The sequence below is a fragment of the Tamandua tetradactyla genome, chromosome 23 (assembly GCF_023851605.1).
Source record: "Tamandua tetradactyla isolate mTamTet1 chromosome 23, mTamTet1.pri, whole genome shotgun sequence".
In the NCBI taxonomy this organism is placed as follows: Eukaryota; Metazoa; Chordata; class Mammalia; order Pilosa; family Myrmecophagidae; genus Tamandua; species Tamandua tetradactyla.
In genome coordinates, this window is record NC_135349.1 from 30001 (window position 1) to 42348 (window position 12348).

At 42.1% G+C, this 12348-nt stretch overlaps 1 long non-coding RNA gene across 1 annotated transcript in view; it reads right to left on the reverse strand.

Moving 5' to 3' along the window:
* Positions 1-11897, reverse strand: part of LOC143666850 (uncharacterized) — a 13279-nt gene extending 1382 nt beyond the window's left edge. Inside the window, exons 1-3 of the long non-coding RNA XR_013167756.1 lie at positions 11439-11897; positions 2783-3007; positions 1-339 (exon numbers count right to left, since the gene is read on the reverse strand). The exon at positions 1-339 is cut by the window's left edge and continues 1382 nt beyond it. This is a non-coding gene — a long non-coding RNA (uncharacterized LOC143666850). The remainder of the gene's footprint in view (positions 340-2782; positions 3008-11438) is intronic.
* Positions 11898-12348: the final 451 nt, after the last annotated feature.

The following is a 12348-nucleotide window of genomic DNA, read 5'->3' on the forward strand; positions in this document are numbered from 1 at the left end:
ATTTTTTTCTGATTAAAGCAATCCCATGTTGGAGAAGCGGCTGCGACCCTCAGTCCGGGTGGCAGGAAGGTCTGCCCATGCAGAGGAGGAGCACGAGCAGGAGCGCCCGAGCCCCAGGGACAGGAGCACCAATATGGAGGTGGCCAAGCCCAAGGTCCAGGCCCTGCAGCGCCAGGTGGATGACGCCATGAGAGAGCCCAGCGCCTGCATCAGGAAGTGGAGGGAGAAGGCGGGCCCCGGAAGCGGCTGGGTGGAGGTGGCTTCTTTGAACTGGTGGATCCAGCTGGTTGAAGAGGAGCTGGACAGTCTTGAGAGCGCCTGGCCACTGCCCTGCAAAAGCTGGCGAAATGAGAGAAGAATGAAGGTTGTTGAACATTGGGCCAGAAAAGATGGGACTCCAGGAAATCCAGCCCCAAATAGCTAAGCACATGGCAGAAGAGGTAGGTTGAAAGTAGGAGGAGGTAGCTTGGAAATTAGCGATTATTGCAGGGGACTTGGAATACCTAGAGGAGTGAGCTGGCAGGGCACCATTGTGGAGCATATCAGAGTGGTGGATGGGCCACCACCTGATGTGTCCCAGAGCTGCTGGAGAAAAGCACTTTCAAAAAGAAGACAGAGACAAAGAGATAAAGATGTTTACCGATAAACTTAGGGAGGCAGAGTCCCCGGCTAAGTTGATGAGAGGTCCATAGCCAAGCTGGGAAAGAGAGTTTGATGATTTGGAAGGTAAATGGAAATGCACCAAAAAGGAGTGCCTCTGGACCCAGAGGATGCTGGACCAGCCTCTGCTTGACCTGAATGAAATCTAGAACATTCCACTCCCGCCCTGCTGCTGCTCCTTCCTTTGACCCTGACTCCACCTGAGGCCAGCCTGCGCGAAGCTGACCTTTAAACTGAGCACTGATCTCTAACTGGAAGGCTGCTTTCTGTTCTTGTATATCCCTCACCCACTCCCCACACCCCCTCTGCTGCCTTCCTGCGTCTCCACCTCTCCCCAGAGAGTCCAGCTGCGCTAGGAGTGAACTGCTTTGGAAACAACTTTTAAGGGAACCAGAGCACAAAGCAAGTGTCTTTAAAAGCAGGTTGTGATGTGCACACATTGTGATTACCCCTTTTTGTTGTTGTTGTTGTAGAAACCATTTGCAAAACATTCCCAATAATTGCACAGTTCTGAAGCAACAATCTAATCCCGTTCTCACTTTTGGAAGGTCACTTTACAGCTTAATGTACGCTGTCCTCTCCATAGAGGTGGAAAGGAGGAATGGGCCTGTTTATTGGGAGCAAAGCAGAACCCAGCTCAGAGAAAGGCTTCACCATAGCAGACCCCATTGATCCATACAAAGCACCAGCCAAACCAGAAAGGCGATTCCAGGAAGAGTAAGCAAAAAAAAAAAGTGTTCAAAGTGTTAAAATAAATTTAGTTTGAAATGCTAGTGATCAGTGAAAGCGAGGGGTAAGGGGTATGGTAGGTATAATTTTTTTTTCTGTTTTCATTTTATTTCTTTTTCTATTGTCTTTTTATTTCTTTTTCTGAATGGATGCGAATGTTCTAAGAAATGATAAATAGGCAACTAAGTGATGATATTGTGAATTACTGATTATCTGTTAATTTTTATTTCATTTGTTGATTTTTTTAATTAATAAATAAATTTTTAAAAGTGTTCATCACATTTTCAGTTTTAAAGTATCTTAGGGCCAGTTTATTCTTTATTTTGTATTTTTCTCATCAGAAATGACCAAATTAACATAGTGAGATGTCTGAGACCAAATCCCATCCTTTATCTACTCACCCCCCTTTCAACCTCTCACAGAACGGATCATGTGCCCTTTCTGTTGGGGTGACCACTTACCCTCCTCCCTCCTTTAAAAAGACACAAAAGGAAAGATTATGTTTTGTCATCGATTTAGCCATAGGAAGCTCATCTCATCACCCTCTGTGAGGTCTGAAGCTGCTATCCCTAAAAGTGCCATTTCAGTGAGCTTTGTACAACTCAGTGCTAGAGAAATCTTGAATAGCTTATGTACAAAACTTTTCTAAAATGTTGTATTATTGTGAAACTTGGCTTCTTTAGGGTTAGGGAGCACTGGCCACCCTATCTGGCTATGAGTCCTCTCTACAGCCTGGGCTGGCAATGTGTTGATCTTTCAAAATTTCTTCTCCCATCCACTCACCCCTTTTTGGTGAGGTTTATGTGAGGTCTGTTAGGTTGTGCATTCTGCCGCTTATTGGCTAGAAATGTACTCTCCTTTGGTGTGTGTTCTAGTTTGCTAGCTGCTGGAATGCAATGCACCAGAGATGGGTTGGCTTTCAATAACAGGGGATTTATTTAGTTAACATATAGTTCTTCAGAGAAAAGGCAGCTAATTTTCAACTGAGGTTCTTTCTTATGTAGGAAGGCACAGGGCGATCTCTGCTGGACTTCTCTCCAGGCCTCTGGGTTCCAACAACTTTTCCCGGGGTGATTCCTTTCTGCATTCTACAAAGGCCTGGGCTGAGCTGTGAGTGCTGAGATGAGGTGTGCTGAGCTGCTTGGACTAGTTGAGCTCTCTCATTTAAGCATCAGCCAATTAAGTCAAACGTCATTCATTGCAGCAGGCACACCTCCTAGCCGACTGCAGGTGGAATCAGCAACAGATGAGGTTCACATACCATCGGCTCATGTGGCTACCCATGTCCACAGCAATAGAACTAGGAACCTTCACCTGGCCAAATTGACACCTGAACCTAACTACTACAGTGTGGCCCATTTTGGTGGCTGATTAAACAGCAAACATTTATTACCTGACATTTTCCAAGGGTCAGGAATCTGACGTGGCTCAGTAGGTGGTTCTGGCTTGGTGTCCCTCATGAGTTTGTCGTCAAGCTGTTGGCTGGAACTGCAGTCTCTGAACACTAGCCTGGAGCTGGAGCAGCTGCTTCTAAGCGCACTGACTCTGCTGTTGGCTGAATGCTTCAGCTCCAGATCACAGGGGCCAGTCCACAGGGCTGCTGGGCACAGGGCTTCCCCTAGTGAGAAATTCAAGGAAAGAGAGAGCAGCAAAGACAAATTGCAGCGTCCTTCATAACCTAATCTCAGAAGTGACATAATATCACTTCCGCTGTGTTCTACTGGTTACCCAATCTTGATACAATGTAGGAGGGGCTCACACAAGGGTGTGAATATCAGGAAGCAGAGATCCTTGGGGCCATGCCGGAGGTACCCAGCAAACATCCTTAGGCTTCAGCCCCACACATGTTCCCGGGGACTCTGTCAATGTAAGCCCTGCACATCTCGCATGTTTTGCCTTCACTTCTGGGACCTGCTATAATGGGGTGCAGAAGCAGCAGAGGGTGTTAACCAGGGAGGAAAGGCTACCGGCAAAGGAGGATTGGCAAAATTCAGGGGTTTAAGACCCCCAGCATCATAGAATCTGTCCATATGTCCCCATCCCAATTTTCAGGGTTCCACTCATGCCCAGTCTATGCCTAACTTTAAGATGAAACCCTGCAAGATTGGGAATCCAATTTGCATTGTAATTAAGGATTAGATTTTGGGTTTGGCTTTTAGGAATTGCAGCCCTGCAGCTATAGGAGATGAGGGTTTCTCTTATGGCAGTCATAACCTGGTCCTTTATCTGATCTTGAGCTGGGAACTTAAAGCCCCAACCTTATCCTTTTCTTTCTTCCAGTTATCTACCATATTTAGAAGTAACCAACCAATCCCATTACACTCCTTATTTTCACTAAAATATTCTATGGAAGCATCTACTTGGTCACCTAAAGCCTTGCCTTCTTTAGGCAATTGACTACAGGTGTCTACAGGTGATAATTTAAGAAATGATTCTGCTAATCAGTCATGGACAACTGGTGTTGCCTTTATCATTGGTTTTGAAATCCAATCAGATCAGAGACCCAGTTGAGAACCAATTCAGAGAACCCATTCTTAAGGTTCTGTTCTGGAATTACTTCCAATATCACCGTCTGTGTCAGCATTTGTCCGGAGACGCATAATTGCTATGAGTAATGTAGAATTAGAAGTTTATTACAGGGATAGGCTCATGCAATAGTGAGAGCTAGGTTATGGCCTCCGTGTCTGAGGTTGGGCCTGTAATTGCTGTAAAACAGTAGGACCTACGGTCAGCAAAGATAGCTGGACATGAACTGGGGGTGAGCAGGACCCACTAAGACAAATTGGATCGCACAAGGACAAATTAGGCTGTGCATCTGTCTTTCACCACCTGCAGTCTCAGGGACTCATATGCTTGTGGGTTCTTGTAGAAGCGATGGTACTGCACATGCAGCGGGCTCAGGTCTGAGACCCTGAAGCAGGAGATCCAGCAGTTGCTCAAGGAGTCTCAGACTTGGACTGCCCCCCACCAAAGTGAGACCCCACATGAGCAACAGCATGCAGGAGCTGCAGCAGTGCCTGACATCTTCAGAGTGTGATGACTGCCATTTCATTTCTGCCTTCCAAACACTTCTTGTGGCTAATCCTAACCCAGAAACATTTTGAAAGATAAACAAAGTTGAGGTTATTAGAGTTGAGATACTTGGTGGTTAGGACATTCAAGTGGAACTTTTCAACAGGCAATGGGAAATTTAAGAGTTAGATATTAGGGTCAAGAATGCATTTGTAGATTTGAGGATCATTTCTAGGGGAGCCACAAGAAAATCCTTATATAACTCCTGGCATATAATAGGGGTCTCTCATAAATTATGCAAGATAGACTAAATCCCTGTGACAACCTGTCCCAGTTTGAAATTGTCATATACCCCAGAGAAGCCATGCTCTTTAATCCTCATTCAATATTATTGGGTGGGATCTCTTTGATTGTTTCCATGGAGATGTGACCCACTTAGTTGTGGGTGGGACCTTTTGATTAGATGGTCTGCATTGAAATGTGTCTCCACTGTTCAATGTGGGGTCACTTACTGGAGCCGTTTCAGAGGAAACATTTTGGAAAAAGCTTCAGAGTCAACAGAGGCGACAGAGCCAGAGAACTTCGGAGATGCAGAAGGAAAACACTCCTGGGGCAACTTTATAAAATAAGGAGAAAAAGTTAGCAGATGTCACCAAGTGCCCTCCTCAGCTGACAGAGGTGATCTGGACCGAACAGCCTTTCTTGAATCAAGGTATGTTTCTTTGGATGCCTTAGTTTGGACATTCTCACAGCCTTAGAGCTGCAAACTTGCAACTTAATAAATCCTCCTTTTTAAAAGCCATTCTGGTTCTGGTATATTGCACTCTGGCAGCTTAAATTAAAATACAACCCTTTTCATATCTGCCCTGAGGGAAAGAAGAGTAACATCCACTAACATCTTGGTTTTTGCCTCTTGTTTGGACATACTAGGAATTAGGAACATTGTTTGCTTGCATTTTTATATGCATGTCTCCATAAATAGAATAGGAAGAAATTTTCTCCTTAAAATAGGATAAAATGGATTTCACCATGGGGCTAAAATTTCTATTCTGGATTTTTTTTATAATAATTTTTTTAATTGTGAAAAATAGCATATATACAAATAAGCACTAAATTTCAGAACACAGTGCAACAATTAGTTATAGAACAGATTAGAGTTTGATATCAGTTGCAGTTCCACAATTTTAGGTTTTCCTTCTGACTGCTCCAAGACACTGGAGACTAAAAAAAATTAATATAATGATTCAGCAGTCATACTCATTTGTTAAATCCTAGCTTCTCTGTTATAACTCCTCCTCTGATCTTTCCCCTAATCTTTAGGGGTATTTTGGCTATGTCCATTCTGACTTTTTCATGTTGGAAGAGGCTGTTGATAATACAGGATAGGGGCATGGAATTAGCTGATGTTCTGGAGAGGCTGGGCCCTCTGCATTTCAGGGCTTATCTGGTCCAGGGACCCACCTGGAGGTTGTAGGTTTCTGGAAAGTTACCCTGGTGCATGGAACCTTTGTAGAATCTTGTATATTGCCCTAAGTGTTCTTTAAGATTGGCTGAAATGGTTTTGGTTGGGATTTGGCAAGCTGTGATAGGTGGCAATGTCTAACTGAAGCTTGTCTAAGAGTGGCCTCAAGGGTAGCCTCTGAACTCTATTTGAACCTTCTCAGCCACTGGTACCTTATTACACTTCTTTTCCCCCTCTTGGTCAGGATGGCATTGCTGATCCCATGGTGCCAGGGCCAGGCCCATCCCTGGGAGTCCTCTCCCACACCGCCAGGGAGACTTTCACCCCTGGATGTCGTGTCCCACATAGGGGGATGGGTAATGATTTCATTGCAGAGTTGGGCTTAGAGAGAGACTGGCCACATCTGAGCAATGAAAGAAGTCCCTTGGAAGTATGGACTGTTTTTAAAAGTCAAAATTCCCCCTCCCTTTTTTGGAAGGGTAACTGAGTTGAGCCTACAGTACATTGGCTCTACGGCTAAGGGCGACCTCTTTGGCAAGGCCCACTCCAAAAAAACAGAGCCAGCTCTGGGGCCTGGGCTGTCTCCTGAAGTTGTCCATACCAGCACGGAGCACCTAAAGTTACAGAATTTATACCTGAATATTTGACAATTATTTTATAGGCAGTAAAAAAAAGAGTGAATCCTTTTGCCCAGTCTCTGTCTTTTGGAATCTTGAAATGTCTTTCTGCAATTAAATGCATAAAATATGGCTTGGCCCAGAGACGTAAGCCATAGCCAGATGTGGAAGACCCTAAAATAGCCACATGAAAAGGACAGACATATGTGGCACCTTCACTCACTCTGGGCACCTGAGAGCTCTAAAGTGCGGACTGGTAATCACAGGAAGAGGTTCTCAAATCTAGTTTCCCATTAAATCATCTGGAGAGCTTTTTAGACACATATGTTCCCAGGCCTCAAAAGATTGTACTTGACTGGGTCTGAGGAAGAGTCCTGGAATCTGCCATGTTGAGAAAGGTGCCCAGGTGATTCTTCTAATCAGCCAGGTTTCGGGACCAGCCGTAGAAGGAACCCAAGGTGGACATGAATGACAGCCTGCAGAGAGGGCGTGGCAGTCCCCATTCTGAAAACGGAGCCCACATTCTCAGTTACCTGGTGTGCAGTAGATAACAAGCACTCAGTTATGAAAAATAAATCCCTACCGATCTGATCTGCTTCAGACTGATGTATTTATCTGCTCTTTCATGTGCAGCAGAAGCTACAGCAGTAGTCCCTTTCATCAGCACCCCAAAGAAAATGGGGCAACTTCTTAATTACGTAAGAGAGGCCAAGGGGGGAGGGGCAGAAGAATTGAAGCTCTTTAAAAATGGACACATAGCCACTGGTTTATTAACATACTGAAAATTTTAGAGAAATACACAGGCCTAAAGAAAAACCATAAAAACAATAGTGAAGGGATTGTGGTTTACTAAAAAGAGTAGAAATAGCTCACTTCCTCTTTAGAGATATGGGACAGTACATTTGACATCTAAAGTATATTGTAGCGTTGTCATAATTTAAATCTCATCCCACTTAGGATGCTTTGGGCTGTAGATATTAATGGGTCACATCTCCATGGGAACAATCAAAATGCTCCAGACATGGGTATGGTACAGTTGCAGCCCTAAGTGAAATAAAAATTTGCAAACATAATAAAACTTCAAGAAAATTTCAGCCTACTGTACTTGGCTCTCTGCAAACTTGGAAGGTAATCAATTGGAAAGGAATAGCTTTAGGGAATCAAACATTCCTCAAAGAGCAACAGCTTCAAACATTAATGGAATTAACTGATTGACTTTATTTTTCTAAGAAAAACTGAATATTCATGCTGATTTTTATACAATTACAACTCAGTGACATAACACTAGCAATTACTCATGTTTTCTATAATTTGTGCTGTTTTAAAACATTGCAGAAAAGAAACAGTGTTTTCCCCTTTTGATATCAAGAATTTCAACTTTTAAGAATACTTAAATCATTTCTCATTTAAATTACAAAGTAGGGGAAAATAAAGATTAAAGTACAGTTTTGCCAACTATCTAATTTACTTAACCAGGATAGCTGGTGCATTAGAATAATTTGTCCCTCAGTGTTTGGCTTATCAGAGTGGATGTCTGAATTAAATGAACAAGATTGTTCACTTCATTATTTAAGTGGTAGAGCTGAAGTGTAAGTCCCAATTTTCTGAGTTGTTTTGAAAATATGATTAAACACAAAGGAAAATGTAATTTACTGTTTAAGTTGCTATAAATTCTTTGCACATTGGTTCAGTTCGAGACTTCTCATGTAGTGGTCCCTGCCCATTCACCATATTATTAGTTCCTACCTTGTTACTGTCTGTAAAAAAAGAAGTTTCTTATAAATCATACCCAGTCTGAACTGTCTTTATTACTATTTTGATAACATAAAATAATTTCCTTTTGAGTTATATGGGCAAATTTCAGTTTTAAATACTAAGAACTGTTTGACCCCTTATTTTGCCATAACTTAATCCTCTTGAGCTACTTGTATTCATTATTTTTCTGTTAAGATGGTCTCTTCTGAGAAAACTTCTCAAAAAACATCTAAGCACCCTTTTCTCTTGCCCATTTGTCAATATTGAAGCTTCTCTATGTAATAGTAAACTAGACAATTTAAAGGATTTGGGAATATCATTCACTCTAAGAAATATTATTGAAAAAAATAAAAATAAGAACAAGGCAAGGTAACATCACATATTTAAATAATTTGTTGAAATAATTGAGAGTCTGCCTCAAGACAATGTAAAATAAAAGACATTTGTATGTTTTGACTTTTAAAATGCTTAATGCAGCATTATTGTTACAATATGTAAATATGTCTATGAAAAATAGAAGTGAGACTGTGTTTAGACCTCAGTATCACAATTAAAACCCCAGTATATTAACCAGATTATTGTAGGCTATAGATTTTTTAATTATTTAAGGTTTATTAAACATTTAGTTTAGGGCACTGGTAGCATTTCCAAGGTTCTGTCTTTGACATCTCTTCTTCCAAGAATCTCCTTTATGCTCATGGGATCAGCTTTCTCCCTTTGCTGGAAAAATTCCCAATCTGTAATTTTCAGATTTTCTGGTTCTGCTTGCTTATTTATTTTATCATCTTTTATTTTGAAGTGACTTCAAATTTATAGAAAAGATGCAAAAATAATACAAATAATTTCTGTATAACCTTTATCCAGACTCTCTGTGAACACTTTACCACATTTGCTTTACTATTCTCTCTCCCTATCCTATCTATTACTACACATATATGTATACAGACACATGTACATACTCATGTATGGCTATGTAGAGATTATATATACATATAAACCTATACACACACACATACATATTTTTTTCTGAACCAACTAAAAGTTAAGTTAAATACATATCGCCCCATCACCCCTGTTCTAGTTTGCTAGCTGCCAGAATGCAATATACCAGAAATGGAATGGCTTTAAAAGGAGAATTTAATAAGTTGCTAGTTTACACTTCTAAGGCTGAGAAAATGTCTCAAATAAAACAAGTCTGTAGAAATGTCCAATCAAAGGCATCCATGGAAAGATACCTTGGTTCAAGGAAGCCGATGAAGTTCAGGGTTTCTCTCTCAGCTGGAAGGGCACATAGCGAACATGGCGGCATCTGCTGGCTTTCTCGTGTCTCTACCAAAAAGGGACTCTCTCCAAAATGTTTCCTCTTTTAAAGGATTCCAGCAAGCAACTCCACCTTCAGTGGGTGAAGACACACCTCCATGGAAATCATCTAATCAAAAGTTACCACCCACAATTGGGTGGGTCACATCTCCATGGGAACAATCAAAATGCTCCCACCCAGCAATATTGAATGAGGATTAAAGGACATGGCTTTTCTCAAATGGCACATTCCACCTTTTGGACCCCAAAAAGATATGCTCTTTCCAGATACAAAATACATTCATTCCATAACAATATCAGAAAGCCTTAAACCATTTTAGTAACAATACATTTAAATACAAAGTTAGAAACTATAAAATCTCATCAAGTAAGTTATAGGCATGGTCTACCCTGAGGCAAAATTCTCCTCTGGCTCTGGACCTGTAAAACTCAGACCACGTTATTTGCTGCCAACATATAAAAGAGGAACATTCATAGGATACATATACCCATTTCCATAGGGAGGAAGGAACCCAGGGGTCACCAGACCCATACAGTTTCAAAAACCCGCAGGGCAAAGTCCATTAGATTTCAAAGTCTGAGAATCATTTATCTTTAGGGCTTTAGAAAGCAGAAGTCCCACCCTTTCCAAGGGCCTATGCAGTGGCTTGTCTCTCTCTGAATGCAACCTTGGGGGACATTGGGAAGACCACCTTTTTCTTGGCTCCACCCTCTCCAAGCATCCTGGCTGCACCCGAGCTCTCTGCCATCTCTGGGGCACACACTCAACCCCTCCATGTGGTGGCAGCTAGGCTCTCCCCAAACCCCAAGGAATGTGCTTCACCCTCTCCAAGGCCTGAGGCGGCATGACTCTTCCACTGCAACGTGGAAGAGTCCAACCTCTGCCTTTGGGACAAACTCACCCTCTTCATGGGCTTAGGTGGGTCCGCTCTCCTAGCCCAAGGCTTCTTGACTCCAGACCCCAGCCTCAAAGGCGTTGCCTCTGAAGTTATTTTTCCTCCAATGTGTCCCTTCTCTGTCCCTCTCCGTCCTGACTGGCAGTGGTTCCCTTTATACAGATCCTGCAACACTCTCGTTGGCTTTCTATGGAGTAGCCTTGGATCATGCCCATCAGACATAAGGAGTTTCCACAATTCCTTCCTGGATAACTCCATGTCTGAGCCTGACTTTCTCTGAGATGGTTGACTGGTTACCCATTTGGTTAAATCCTCACATGGGGCACTTTTCTCTGGGGTGTCCCCTTCTGGAGGTCCAGAATTTTCTAGGACTTCAATTTCTGGTTTCTTTGTATCCAAGAGTTCAGTTCTCAGCTTATGTCTTTCCTGTCACATTTCACTATAAGCTGCAAGGAGAAATCAGGCTACACTTTCCACATTCAATTTGGAAATCTCTTCTACTAAGTATCCAAGTTCATGGCTTTTAAAATCTGCCTTCCAGCCAAAGCCACTAGTTAAATTTTGCCAGATTATCTGCCATTTTAAAACAAGGCTCACCTTCCTTCCAGTCTATAATAACACACACCTCATTTCTGTCTAAGGCTTTATCACAAGTGTCTTTAGAGTCCACATTTCTACCAACGTCTCTTCAAAGCATTCTAGCCTTCTCTATCAAGCTCCTCACAAATCTTCCAGAACCTTCCTCTTATCCATTTAAAAAAAACCATTCCAACATGTTTGGTATTGGCAAACCACAGCAGCACCCCACTCTCCAATACCACACTCTGTTCTAGTTTGCTACCTGCCAGAATGCAGAATACCAGAAACGGAATGGCTTTAAAAGGGGAACTTAATAAGTTGCTAGTTTACAGTTCTAAGGCTGAGAAAATGTCCCAATTAAAACAAGTCTATAGAAATGTCCAATCAAAGGCATCCATGGAAAGATACCTTGGTTCAAGAAGGCCAATGAAGTTCAGGGTTTCTCTCTCAGCTGGCAGGACACGTGGTAAACATGGTGGTGTCTGCTGGCTTCCTGGTGGCTCTACAAAGAGGAACTCTCTCCAAAATGTTTCCTCTTTTAAAGGATTCCAGCAAGCAACTCCACCTTCCGTGGGTGGAGACACACCTCCATGGAAATCACCTAATCAAAAGTTAACCACCCACAATTGGGTGGGTCACATCTCCATGGGAACAATCAAAATGCTCCATCCAGCAATACTGAATGAGGATTAAAGGTCATGGTTTTTCTGGGGTCCACTACAGATTCAAACTGGCACAACCCCTATGTATTACAGTGTGTATTTCCTAAAAGACAAAGTAAAAACCATCAAAATCAGGATAGCAACACTATATAATACTGCTATCTAATCCACAGACTTTGTTCAGAATTCCCAATAATGTCATTTATAGCAAAAAGTAAATTAACAGAATGTTGGTGCAATGGTGGTCAGTGGCAGAATGCTTACCTGCCAAGCCAGAGACCTGGGTACAATACCCGGTGCCTGCCCATGAAGAAACAAAAAAAGTAAATTAACAACAACAAAAAAAAAAACTTTTTCTTCTAGTCCAGTATCCATTTCAGGAACACATATTGCATTTAATTTTCATTTATCCTTAATCTTCTCTCTCTGGACCAGTTCTTCTGCCTTTCTTTGTCACTCCTGACCTTGGCATTTCCAAAGAGTACAGAGCAATAATTTTGAAGAATGTTACTCTGTTTTGGTTTCTCTGATATTCTCTCATGATTAGCTTTACGTTATGCATGTGGGGCAGAAATATCACAAACGTAAGTGAGGCTTTATTTGCCTCAGTATTCCATGTCAGGAGGCATAAATGGCAATTTCTCTTATTACTTATC